We start from the raw sequence: 13,155 nt of genomic DNA, 5'->3' as shown, positions 1-13,155 counted from the left end.
ATAAAGTTCTTATTTAACACTCTTGCAAGTGAGATGAGTCAACAGAGCACAATCTTACATGGCTTTTCACAGCAGTCTGTTTTTGAATCCATGCAAAAGTGAGGAACATTGTCCTCCACCAATGTTCATGAGGACCTTCTGAATAACTTCGAATGTGTACCTCAGTTCCTTTGGATAGTCTATGTTAATGGCAACATGCAAACTCATCAGCATGGCCATGGTGTTTCTTCAGGTCCTTCAGATCAGATAGGATGACTGCTTCCTCAAGGACCACTGACACATCCAGAATCAGAACCAGAACCATTTATTTGCCAAAGTATGTTGCACATACAAGGAAGTTGACACGGTGGATGGTGCATACCATTAAACAATCAACACAGTGCAAAATACAAGATATGATTTAAAAATAGAAACATAAAGAAATGTACAATAAAATATATGGTAAATAAACATACAGATAAGTGTATATTAAAACAATTATATTATTTAAATGTATATTAATAGGGAAAGGACTGCAAGGGTGTTTAAGAAAAAAATGTCCTGGGGATGTAAGTGTCAGTGGGGGTCCCGGGTCAATGATGTCTTCTCCTACTTTCACCATCACAATGCCAACTCTCATTCCGTCAGTCCATACGTCCTCATTGTCTGTGACCTACACAAGAGTTCAAAGGAAGCATTTACCTTATTTTCAGTTTGTATGATGGCATCTACAAGGGGAGCTTGAAAGTCTAGGATGCAATCTCATATTTAAAGTAGAAGTTGCTCACAAAATAAATCTGTTCTGTAATTTCTATTCATTTTCGGTGACAATGACTTATATGTCTCCAACATTTATTTATATAATTAAACATAGAAATTCATATAATAACAGAGGCATACTGTCAACTTTACTACTGTAATTATGTTTGGGAGTTTTTTCAGAATAAAGTAATCATGCCAGACTTTTCAAAAATAAATATAGCACTGAATGCAATGACATGGTTCGATGTTTAATCATTTTTGGATATTCGAGCTCTATGGCATAAGGCACAAGCTAGAGTAGCACAGTTTTTCACTCGCATACAATTCAACTCGACCTACTCTGTCTCAACTAATTCCAACATTCTCTGATCTATTCCCAGTCCATACAGTGACCAGTTTTGCTCTGGTGTTCAGACATTTGTCGGTTTCCTGTGTTCATTTAGTCTCTTCTCTGGGGTCCTTACAGTTCACCGATGTAGTGTCCCTTACCGGCCCTAGGACTCTCGAAACCATTCGGCCTACATCCCCATTCGGACATAAGAATTAATCGGGCGATTTTCAGAGAAAGATTAGGTGGACAAATGGAGCCTCTAAAAATAGGGAGGGCCCGGGTTCCGATAACATCTTGGCCCGTGTTATACGCGGGCGCAGGGCGTTCGGTTCGGACCTACGGCGGCCGAGTAATAATTTTACAAAGTTGCGGAATTGTTTCGGATTGCCCCAACTCAAATGCTTTGAAATCTCAGGCAAAGTAAGGCAATGGCATTGATTTTGCCCAAAAGTCAAACTCGTCCAATTTGATCTAAATGAGCTACTGCCAATTTATCCTGAAGAGGACAACTTTAAGAAGACACTTCATTTGTGTCATCTCCAGCAGCCTCCTTGAGGCGTTTGACCGCCGCCCTGGTCACCCTCTCTCTCGCCTTCTGGCAGATGAGCGTCACCCTTTTCTCCATTGGGCTGAGCTTCACTGACGGAGGCCTCGTGGCCGGCACTTTCTTCACTGGAGTCTGTCGAGGAAGCACAAACAAAAACACATTGAGTCTATCATTGGAGGCTTCGTTTTCACACAACTGTCATGTACTTCAAAGAACATATCTTTACTTACACTTTCCACCATGAGCGTGAAGGCTTCCTCCTCCTGCAGGTCAGCCATTTCCTCCACGGCGCTGCCCCCCCGACTCTTGGTACTCCACCTCGTCGTCGTCCTCGGTTTCATCCGAGTCCATCATCTTTGTCTTTCTTTTGGCCAAGGGCGAGTCCACCGGTGCGGCTGAGAATGGGCCAGGTGTGGTGGTGGTTGTAGAGGAGGGGGCAACAATGTCCTCAAATTGCTGGCGCAGCTCCTTGGCCCTCCTGCAGTCCAGCGCCAGGGAGTAGAACCGGTCTGCTGTGCCGGTGCTGTGACACATAAATGCGGCAATTTTGTTCCGCACCTCATCTCGATGGTGGTCTTTGGCCTGGACACAGTAAAAAAGAGGAGCACAAAATGTTTGTACTTGTTAGCAAAGCCAGCCAAGTGTTATTGTAATAAAGCACCAAGGGGAGAGTGACTGAAAAAATGAATTTGCATGTCCCGACACCGCCGTCCTGACGTCGGTGAAGGTGGGCCTCCCCGACAGGCCCATCTCCACCCACGCCGTCTGGAAATATCGGACCAGGTTCTTAACCTTAACCTTAATCCGGCGGTGATGAGCACCCGGTTGTTCTGCGGGTGGCAAAGGGCCCACAGCTCGATCCATTTATCTATCCACCCGAATTCCTCCTCCATCATATAGATCTGGGCCGGCCCGAAATCTTTGGTGGTTTTGTGGTTGTCCACCTGCAATACACAGAAAACAACATCAAACATTTCAAATAAAACACGCAGTTGATGAGGCACTTGAGTGTAGAACCTGGTACATACACAGATCACAAAACCGTCGCCTTTGGTCGCCGCATGCACCTCCCCTGGCAGCCTTGACCTCATCCACGGTAGCCACGAATGCTGACAGGTATCCATAAAACATGTAGTGCAAGGAGGGATCTGCTTCCTTCTCGATGCGCTCTGAAAAGAGTACAGGGCAAAAGAGAGAAGGAAAAAAAAGCACCTTCAGCAAATTGGAGAGAGACACAGGTTTATTACCATCTTTGTATTGGGCGTTGAGATATGCCAACTGTCTTACTCAGTATCCCAGGGATCCTTTCCCGGGACAGCCTCCGGACTTGCCAGGAGCTGTCTGGTGATCAGATGGGTTAGTTTCGTCGCCTTCACCTTAAGCTGGTGAAGGACGACCGGCTTTGTAATGTTCCTCAGCGCAGACCTCACGCTCCTGACCACGGTGGTCAGTTGCAGCTTGGACAGCCTGGACAAGGGTGGCGGGGTCTCTTGAAAGTACAGGACGAATTGTAGGATGTTTCTTAAATAAAAATTGGCTGTCATGACCTGCTTCCCTGACGTTAGGAGGTGGGTGGCGTAGCTGCAGAAAGAAACTGGCATTTATTCGCTGTTCACATTAGTCTGGTGTCACAACTGCTCAATTTGCATGGGAAAACAAGGCTTACTTGCTGATGCCCTCAGGGTTGTCCATAAAGAGCCAAGTGGTGGTGTCCTTCCTCCCCATCGACAGGAAGAAGAGGAAGGACTTGACCCTGCTCACACGCGACAGGGCGTTTCCCTTTTGTTTGAACGACGGCACACTGCCCTCGTGGTAAGGGCAGTGTGCCTCGCGGTAAGCCTTGAGGTATGTCACTGTGATTAAAATTGAAAATGATTTTTAAAAATGTAACATTGAAATATAATCTTAAACCACACACACACATAATGTACTTTTCCTTCTTACCAATGGATGGTGCCAGGGGAATGTGCCTCATGCCGGGGCCTCTCCCGCTGCCTCGGAATGCTTCCGGGGTTTGGGCAGCACTGCTCCCGGCATGGGTTTCTCCTATTTGGGTCAACTGTGCTGCAGTATGCGCCACGCCGCTTGGCCCGGCCTCTTCCCCGGAGTCCAGCCCCTCTTCTGCCTCCTGTTGTGCTGCTACAACTGGTCTTGGCTGAGAGAAAGAAAAAAAGAAATGCAGAGGATATAATTATTATTACTATTTTGACAACCAGTATGATGCTTCTCACCTTCCAGCCGTACTCACAGTTTGTCCCTGCCTCCTCAGTCTCTTTGCCAATTTCTTTGAGGTGGCCAGGCTCTTTTCCAACTCCAGCTGGAGGTGGCTGTTGGAGGCCTTCAGCTTCTGCTTCTCCTGGATACAGTCTGGGTTCCCACAGGTTGCATCTGTCCCCTCCTGCACCGCTTCCTCCTTGTAGCGTTAGACATTCCTGCAGCTATCTTCGTTATTACAGTCACCAAAGTGGTTAGCTAATAGCTCCTAGTAGCTAGCATTCACGGGAGAAAAAGGGCAGACTACCATCGTCTCTTTGGTCTGGGAACTCACTGACCGTTTATTCTGCGCATGCGCACAACAGCACCCCAGTGCACACAGGCATACATCCTCCCACGTGACATCACTGCACAGGCCACTCAACATGGCTTTACTACTCGTATAAGGAATATGCTCAACACTCCCACTCAAAGACATGTGTATAGCTCTCTATGGTGGTAAATAAAAACCAAAAATACATAACTCCAAAATAAAACATTTTGCATACTGGCGGTGTTCTAAAAACTTCAAAAACATTTACATCTGTCAGTTCACATTACTCACCAAACAAATACCCCTTGAAACTCTCAAACTTATTCTTTGTCACTGGCTTGGTAAGAACATCAGCTACCATGTTTGCAGTAGGACAGTATTCTATAGATATTTTCCCTTCTGCGTGTGCAGACCGTATAAAGTGATACTTTATATCTGTGTTTGGTTCTCTGTCTGCATACTGGGTTCTTAGATAAAGCTATCGCCCCCTGGTTGTCCTCATATATCTTGACTGGTACATGCTGGTTACTACTATCTATTCCTCTAAGTAGTTGTACAAGGTACATACTCTCTTGAGTAGTGGCTGCAAGTGCCATATACTCTGCTTCGCAGGTGGATAATGCCACCGTTGGCTGTTTCCTCCTCTTCCACGATATAACTGGACCATTCTCAGTTAAGCTGAAACAGTATCCACTTGTGCTCCTCCTATCATCCTTATCGGCTGCCCAATCAGCATCACTATATCCCTCCAGCTGTAGTAGGCTTTCCTCACATTTCCGGTAGTGTAGTTCTTGATCTATAGTACCCTTTAAGTACCTCAGTATGTGTTTTGCTGTAGCCCAATGTTGTTGCTTTGGTTCTGCTAGGTACTGAGATAGTTTACTCACAACCCAGCTCAGGTCAGGTCTGGTACATGTCATAATGTATATCAAGCTACCTACTATCTCTCTATATCCTGTCAAATCGATAACTTCACCCTCACTGTCAAAATTTAACTTTTGCTCACATGGGGTGGATCTCGGTTTGCATTCGGACATTCCAAATTTCGCTAATATTTTCTCTATGTGTATCTTTTGAGTCATTTTGATCTCTCCCTCACTCTGTCTGAAATTGATACCTAGGAAGTGTTTAAGTGGACCCATATCTTTCATCTTAAACCTTCTCTTCAACATTTCTTTTACATCACTGAGTAAGGTGTTGTTACTCGCTGCTATGATTAAGTCATCTACCCACACTAACAGAATCACTTTCTCGTTCTCAGATTTTCTGCTGTAGACACAATGATCAGCATCATTTTGCACAAAACCATTCTCTGTAAGGTGATCATGCAGTAACATGTTCCAGTTCCGCCCGGACTGTTTTAAACCATACAATGACTTGTTGAGTTTACACACTAAGTGTTCCCCTGTTTTTGACTTGATCTCAAAACCTTCCGGTTGCTCCATATATACCTCACAGTCTATTGGAGCATGGAGGTAAGCAGTCTTCACATCCATTTGGTGTAGGGTAAGATCCTCCTGTACAGCCACCTGCATTAATGCTCGTACAGAGGTCATGTTGGCTGTCGGTGAAAAAGTCTCTTTATAATCAATCCCTTCTACTTGACTATACCCCTTTGCGACATATCTGGCTTTACAAGTCTCAGATCCATCTGGGCTCTCTTTAACTGCATATACCCAGCGACCTCCCACTGCTTGTTTGCCTCTTGGCAGCGGGGCCAGAGTGAAAGTATTATTCTCTGTCAAAGAGTTCATCTCCTCTTTCATCGCGTCAGCCCACATTTTTGACTTCTTAGAGTCCATTGCCTCTTTAAGTGTTTTAGGTACATCATAAGCCACTCTGTAGAAATAATCTACATTTTCACTTTCGTCATTATTACACTCAGCTTTACACTAGTACTCCTTTAAGTATTCTGGAGCCTTTCTCTGTCTCACAGGGTATCTCTTTTCTCCCTCTTCTCTCTGAGTACTATCTGTCTGGGTCGGACCTGCCTCAGCAGTCTCCTCAACATTTGACTCTTTACTCTCCTTAGGCTGTCCCTGACCCTGGTTGACTATCTTCGGTGGTGTATCTCTTTTCTCAATATCTTCCCCCATGTCACAATCTGTCTGAGTCTGGCTATCTGCGCTACCTTTGGTGAGGAATTTCACCAGCCTATGTTTGAGGACTTTTCCTGTCTCGGGATAATACACGTTATATGCTGGACTATATTTGTCATAGCCTACAAGGATCCCCTTTTTGCATCTAGAATCCAGCTTTTTCTTATCCTGCTGATATACGTAGCATTCAGAGCCAAATATCTTCATGTTAGATAGGTTAGGTGTTTTTCCTGTGAAAACACGGTAAGGTGTCTGCTCTAGCCACTTATTGTAGCACCTGTTGGGGATTTGAGCTGCTGTCTGTACAGCATATGTCCATAATTGCTTTGGGAGGTTACTCTCCAATAGCATGCATCGAGACATCTCGAATAAGGTTCTCCAACCTCTTTCGGCAGTTCCATTCTGATGAGGTGAGTAGGGTGCACTCTTCTCATGCCTTATCAAGTTACTCCTAAGTAAAGACTGGAACTCCTGCCCGGTAAACTCTGTGCCATCATCAGACCTTATACACTTTATCTTTCCATATGGAGCTACATCTGCTATGAATTTTTCTGTAGCTTTTGTCGTGTCACTCTTTGCTTTAATAAAGTACGGAAAAATCATCCCACTTTAATCATCAGTAAATGCTATTGCATATCTGTATCCATCTTTATCTGCTGGTTCTATCGGACCACATAGGTCTGTGTGTACTAGCTCTAATACGGTTGTAGCTTAGAGTCTGCCTGTCTGTTTCTGCTTTGTGTAAACTTGTCCTGTGTGCATATTTCACAGTTTTGGTTGGACTTGTCATGTTTCCCTTTTATAGACATCCCTTCAACCACCTTTTCTAATTTTGCAACATCATCAAAATTACAATGACCAAGTATCCTATTCCAAGTTTGAATGTCATGACAACCATACACTTCATCAACATTTTCATCCTCTACAGTGCTAAGGTAATACAGCCTACCATACATGTCCATTTTGAACATGGTACCATCCTTGTGGACCAGCCAGTCATTAGGCTGAAATTGTCACAGTAATTCGACCTTTGCCCACAGATTAAATGGGATGAATATCAATGGCAAATTCCCTACACTTTTCCCATAGGAATTTATGGCATTTTGACTTAATTTGGCAGTAATTTTGGTCGTAGCTGCAAGCTAAGGTAAGTGAGAAACGGGCCATTAAATCTGCCTGATTTTTGCATGAATAATTCCCCTTTGATAACGTGATGCAGGATCTAAAGCAAGATTTCTGCAGACCCTTGGGAAAGCTAACTTCTGTTAGCAGCATGCTAATGACTCGAATCCAATTGAACCTTGAAGAGGGTCCTCTTTTGTCCATCAGATGTCAAGTTCATAAAAGAAATCCATTTACAAGTGTTTGAAAATTGACCAAAATTAAAGGATTCTAACCAAATGGCACTTATGTTCCCAAGTGGCCGAAAGCCAGTTTTTACCAGTCTTTTCTCTAACCTTTTATACTTTAATCGGGGTAGAGTTCTGAATCCTTTTCTCCTTTAAAGAAGGGCTCCTCACCTTTACATACCTAAAATCTGGTCGTCGTAGCTGCAAATTAAGGTCCCCAAAAACAGCCCAAAAGGGCTTAATTGGGGCCATGTTCCCTTATATAATTGGATTTTTTGGAATATGCAAGAATGGAATATGCAAGAATATCCCAGAACCCACAGATTGTGGACACACATTGTGGACTAGGCTTACAACAAAGTCACCTGAACAAAATCCCTCTAGATTATCTAGAAAAGATTTTTGCCTGTATCACACTCAGACCTCAGCATGGTGTACACGTCCCTAAGGCGTACACCCTGTTGTACTCTTGGTGAGATCAGACCAAATTTTATTTCTAAACATGTCGGAGCCCTGCTTTTTTAATATGTTGTAGACAGGCCCCAATGAGGTACTTTCAAGTTGGATGGTACTCCCTAGCACTTAGCATGCCTGCACGGGAGGAGGGGGAATTGGCCTACATTTGAATGGGGGATTTTGCTTGGGTAAAATGAATGGAAAGTGATGACCAAATGGCCCATCCTTCAAATAGTCATAACTTCTCACAACATGGTTGAATTTGATGGGAAATTGCTTGGCAACATTCCCCTTGATGACGTGAATAGGAAAATGGTGCAGAAAAACCTGCAGTACCCCTGGAAAGCTATCTTCTGTCAGCAGCATGCTGATGGGATCAAATCACATGATCCTAGTAGAGTGCCCTCTGGTGTCTAACAATTTTATACCAAAAATGTCTTTTATTCATGTTTTTATAGGACCGGAGAAAAACTCTCGACTCCAAAGAGTGAAAATAGATTTTTTGGCACATCCAAGGGCCATTCCGACTACATTTGATTCAGGGATTTTCCCAAATGGCCCGTCCTCCAAAATGTCATAACTTCTCAGAAAAGGGATGCAACTGTGTTGTAATTGAACGCAACACTCGCCTTGATGACTTGAATGAGCACATGGAGCAGCAAGTCTGCAGACCCTCTGGAAAAACTATCCCGTTAGCAGCATGCTAATGACTTGAATCCAATTGTACCTTGAAGAGGGTCCTCTTGTGTCCATATGTTAACTTTAGAATAAAAAGCCATTTACAAGTGTTTTTATTGCACCCAACACAAACAGCAGCATGTAAACATCATTAACAGTCTTTTAATTTATTAAAAATATTTTAAAGCAAGATAGAGGAATGCATTCTTTTGTCAATGAAGAGAGGGTCGTTTAGGTTAAATGACTCAAATTTAGAGGTCGTAGGTCCAAGTTAAGGTGCCCGAAAACAGGATCAGGGGCCGAAATTGGTGCAATGTGTAAAAATTGACCAAAAATCGGGGAAAAAAGGTTGAAACTGCCTGGATTTTGCATCACACACTCCCTCTGACTCGATTCAGCATGCCGAAGGAGAGTTCTGTAGACCTTTGGTAAAAGCTATCTTTTTTCAGGAACATTGTATTGATGTAAATCCAACTGATTCTTAAAGACTGTCCTCTGTTGTCCCCTATGTTTGATTTAAAATAAATTTCATGGGAAAAGAGTTCCAAAAGGCATCCGACATGTTTGAGGTCCAACGTGGCATCGTACGGTGATACCTGATCCGTTTCCATGTTTTCCAAGGTTTTGTACCCGAAAGGCCCATTCCGCCCATTTGGCCGATCCATTTCCATGTTTTGAACTCGAAAGGCATATATCTCCCCATTTGGCACATGCCCCACCCATTTCCATGTTTTCCAGTGAACCCCAAAACACATCAATAGCAAACGCAGCATAAGGGTGGTCTAGCGGCAATCTAACACATCATAATTTACATTTATAACCACAATAACACAAAATCAAATATTTGTTTTAATCATATATTCATATTTTATATTCACTTATGTGTGTCAGCACCGTGCCTTACACTTCCACAGACTTTGCCTTGCGCTGCCAGTACTATTAAGTATGCTGTAGGTAATTAGTGATTAGTGCTATTTCTTATTTGCTCCGAAGTCTGTTTCTCACCTCCTGTGTTGCAGCTGAAAGAATAGGGCTAAAACACAAGTCATACTTCCCCAATGGGATGAATATAGTATCTTCTATTCTAAAATATGTCAGTAAACATCGTACCATATGTATGGAAAAATACGTCACTGACATAACGAAAGGAGTCAGAAATGGATGTGAACACCAGTCTCCTAACCGGTCAAACACCAGACTTTCACAAACTTAGGTGTAGGTCCGGTGTTTGCCCCTCAATAAAAGATGATGATTTATTTTCCCTTGTAATGTATGGTCAGGTGCCATAAAAAATGGCATGACATGTCTTGGGACTGATATCCACACGACAGACATGAACAAAAATGAGATGAGCTCTGTTCTAAAAACGACCCCGTCAACTACACACTTACATAAGCCTCTAATACATCTAATGCTGGTCTAATTTCTGTTCTGCCGTGAATTTGGGATGTCAACCATTTTGTCAGAGTGGCACTTCTTCCCAAGGGCTGAGTGTCTTTCGAAGTTTTTAAAATAAACCCTCACTGTTCAGTAACAACATGCATTCAGGCTGCGGAGTGCCATATAGCGCCTCTGCAGCTGTGACTCATTCGGGGCCGCGTGTCAGGCGAGTTAAACACTCGTCTGATATCAAACTGAATATTTAATCAGCCCATCGCTGAAGTGATGAATAACAAGATTCCCATTATTTCCCCCTCTTCCATATTCACCCCGTTCCCCTTTCATCATCCTGCCGTGGGATTTTGAAGCGTTTTCAAACTTTTGTTCCCTCTCCTCACTTAAAGTACCTGAAACGACATCAAAAGATGAGCCTCTCCAGTCAAACAACTTAATATTTCCTCTTACATCTCCTGCTGTCATTTAATCCCCTTGAAATATAATGTTCTGTATGTGCAGCTGAAAACCAGAGAGCGATACTTAAAGATGCCGACAAGCAAGAAGGAGAAGATTTGACTTTTTGTTTGTAGAATGACAGCAGTTATCCAAATTGTTGATTATTCTAAAGTGATTATGACAGTAATTGTTTCAGCCACTCATCTCTGATTCTCTTTTCAAAAGAGAAGTTACATGTATAACTGCGGTTCTATGAATTCTGGGCGACCACCAGAGGTGGTACGTAATAGCTAGAAAAGGTGACATTGGGCCTCATGCAATAAGCAGTAAAAACTAATTTCCTCTTATTTTTATTTGTATCCATGATTGGTTCCTACTTTGTCAGTACCCATTGACTTCTGGGATACACCAATGTTTTCTTATTTTTGCAAGTGGTCGAAAGCACTCTTACCAAGATAAGAAAAGAAACATGTTATGTTCTCAGATCACAAATTGTTTGTCCAACACAAGGAAACGTGTTTAAATTGTAAGCGTAAAAAAATGCTTGAATATCACAATGAAATATAGATTGTTTTTGATTAATTATGATTATATTATTACATTTGTGGACTAAAGAAATACTATTGGTATATTGATACCAATTAAGACAAGGAAAACCCTTGGATGATATTGCATTTATTCAGCCTTTGAATAGCTTACATACTGCTATTCCATGCTTTGTTTGGCCATCCAGATCTTTGACTTCACTTGGTTTAAAGCGCTAGTGTTTGGGATCTGGCGGCTTCTATAGCAGTGAGGTTGCAGATTGCAACAAACCTAAAACTTCTCCTAGTTTGTAAGAGAACTACGGTGGCCAACGTGGAAGCACAAACTGGAATGGCCCCCTCTAGAGCTAGTGATTGGTTTGTCCCTTCTGGGCTACTGTGGAAACAATGCGGCCGGCTCTGTGAAAAAGCCCCGCTCAGTATGTAGATATAAACTGCTGATTTGAACCGCTTTTGAAAATTTCTGCCAATTCATTCTCCTCAAAGCCACACACTACCTTTAACTTAGTTTGTTTATTAATTGTGCAAAATAAAAAAACTAAACACAACAGAGATAAATAAATATTGCAGGAAGAGCCAACTGGGCTTACTTGAAGCCTCCACCTATAGAATATTAAAATGTGACAATATTACAGAGAACAACTTTATTGAACTGTACCTCGACTTCACTCCTGCTTCTTCTAGCAGACGTTTTTTGGTGGCATCATTGGCCAGAGTATTTGCATATGGCACAACACATGCCATTATATAGTGTTCAGGGGGGCGTTACCGATGCTAATAATTAATATTCATCGGCCACACAACTCCAATTTAAAATCAAGTGGCATTTATTATTCAGCACACCTGAAGAAAATATAAGAGACATTGAAGAAAATGTTGCTGTATGGGACCAATTATACTTCTAGTGTGGTGAGTACATCACATTTCCCAAGAATTCAGGTCGTCAGAACCTTGCAATAATTATATATGAAAACACACATGCAGTGTCTTACAGATGGAGGGATGAGTGTCTTCCATTAGGTCCTCCAGTAGAGTGACACGTTGAAATGAAAGTGAAACCAACCACTCGTCTTACTGACGCGCAGACAGATGGCTGGAAATGAACCTGTCATCTTTTAATTTGCTTTTCGTTCTGCACCTGCCTCCCTGCCCGTCTCTCTGTCCGTCTGTTTCTGTCGCTATCACTCACTCTCCTTTTATCTGCCAATCAGATGGACATATGGTTGTTTGACTTCTGCCACTCTCTCACACTTTGCCTCCATCTTTGATTACCAGTTGGTGCCTCTCTTCACTGTTGCATAGTCATTATCTCTTCTTTCTTTATCTAGTTTTGGCTCTGTCTTTCAGTCTTGGCATTCTGTTCTTTTCTCTCTGTCACATGGGTCAGACACACAACAAATGTACAATTCTGTTAAAACAAAGCATCTGGTTGTTATATATTTCGAATGATGACAGGAAGTCATGAAACAAGGAGTTTTGAGTTGCCTCGCTTAGAAAAACCTTTACGCTCTAATTGATCCACCGTTAGCGAGAGGACCATTCTTGTTTCAAACAAACTGAAAACTAAAGGTTTGATCTAATTTTTCATGACAAAGCAGTGAATTATATATCTATATTAATATAGATTACGCAAACTGTCAATTGTAAACATCAAAAATAGACGGAACAGAAAAAAAAATGTATTAAACGTGTCACGATCAGGCTTTGTCTTGTGTGTTCTGTGTGTGTTTTTCTGCAGCTCCTCACTCTACCTGTCAGCCACTCCCTCAGCACCAGTCCAACTCCCTTCACCTGTCCCTGATCAGTAATCAAGCACTCCCTCATCAGCACAACTCTCCTCACCTGTTCAAGTCACCTTATAAACCCCTGTCTCTCAGGGTACATCCCAAGTCTCTTAATTCTCATTTCCTCGCTCCTCGATCCTCGCTTGAACCGTAAGTTGTTCTGCGCCGCCATATTGACGGCTGTCCCAAAGCTCTTATTTAGCTCTGAGGATCGAGGAGGGATCTCTGAGGAGCCATGAGCGAGGACCCACGAGAACAGACTTCC

The 13,155-nt window shown here is 42.7% G+C and overlaps 1 long non-coding RNA gene across 1 annotated transcript; it reads right to left on the bottom strand.

Annotated features, from left to right (window-relative positions):
- Nucleotides 1–1,672: 1,672 nt before the first annotated feature.
- On the bottom strand, nucleotides 1,673–2,990 carry LOC116377061 (uncharacterized). Its single transcript, XR_004212172.1, has 4 exons — nucleotides 2,907–2,990; nucleotides 2,648–2,788; nucleotides 1,850–2,563; nucleotides 1,673–1,751 (listed from the first exon to the last, which is right to left on the bottom strand). It is a non-coding gene; the product is annotated as an uncharacterized LOC116377061 (long non-coding RNA).
- Nucleotides 2,991–13,155: the final 10,165 nt, after the last annotated feature.

The sequence above is a fragment of the Anarrhichthys ocellatus genome, unplaced genomic scaffold, assembly GCF_004355925.1.
Source record: "Anarrhichthys ocellatus isolate YVR2014 unplaced genomic scaffold, GSC_Weel_1.0 scaffold847, whole genome shotgun sequence".
NCBI lineage: Eukaryota > Metazoa > Chordata > Actinopteri > Perciformes > Anarhichadidae > Anarrhichthys > Anarrhichthys ocellatus.
The sequence above is the reverse complement of the archived record's forward strand: the minus strand, read 5'-3'. Positions and strand labels throughout refer to the sequence as shown.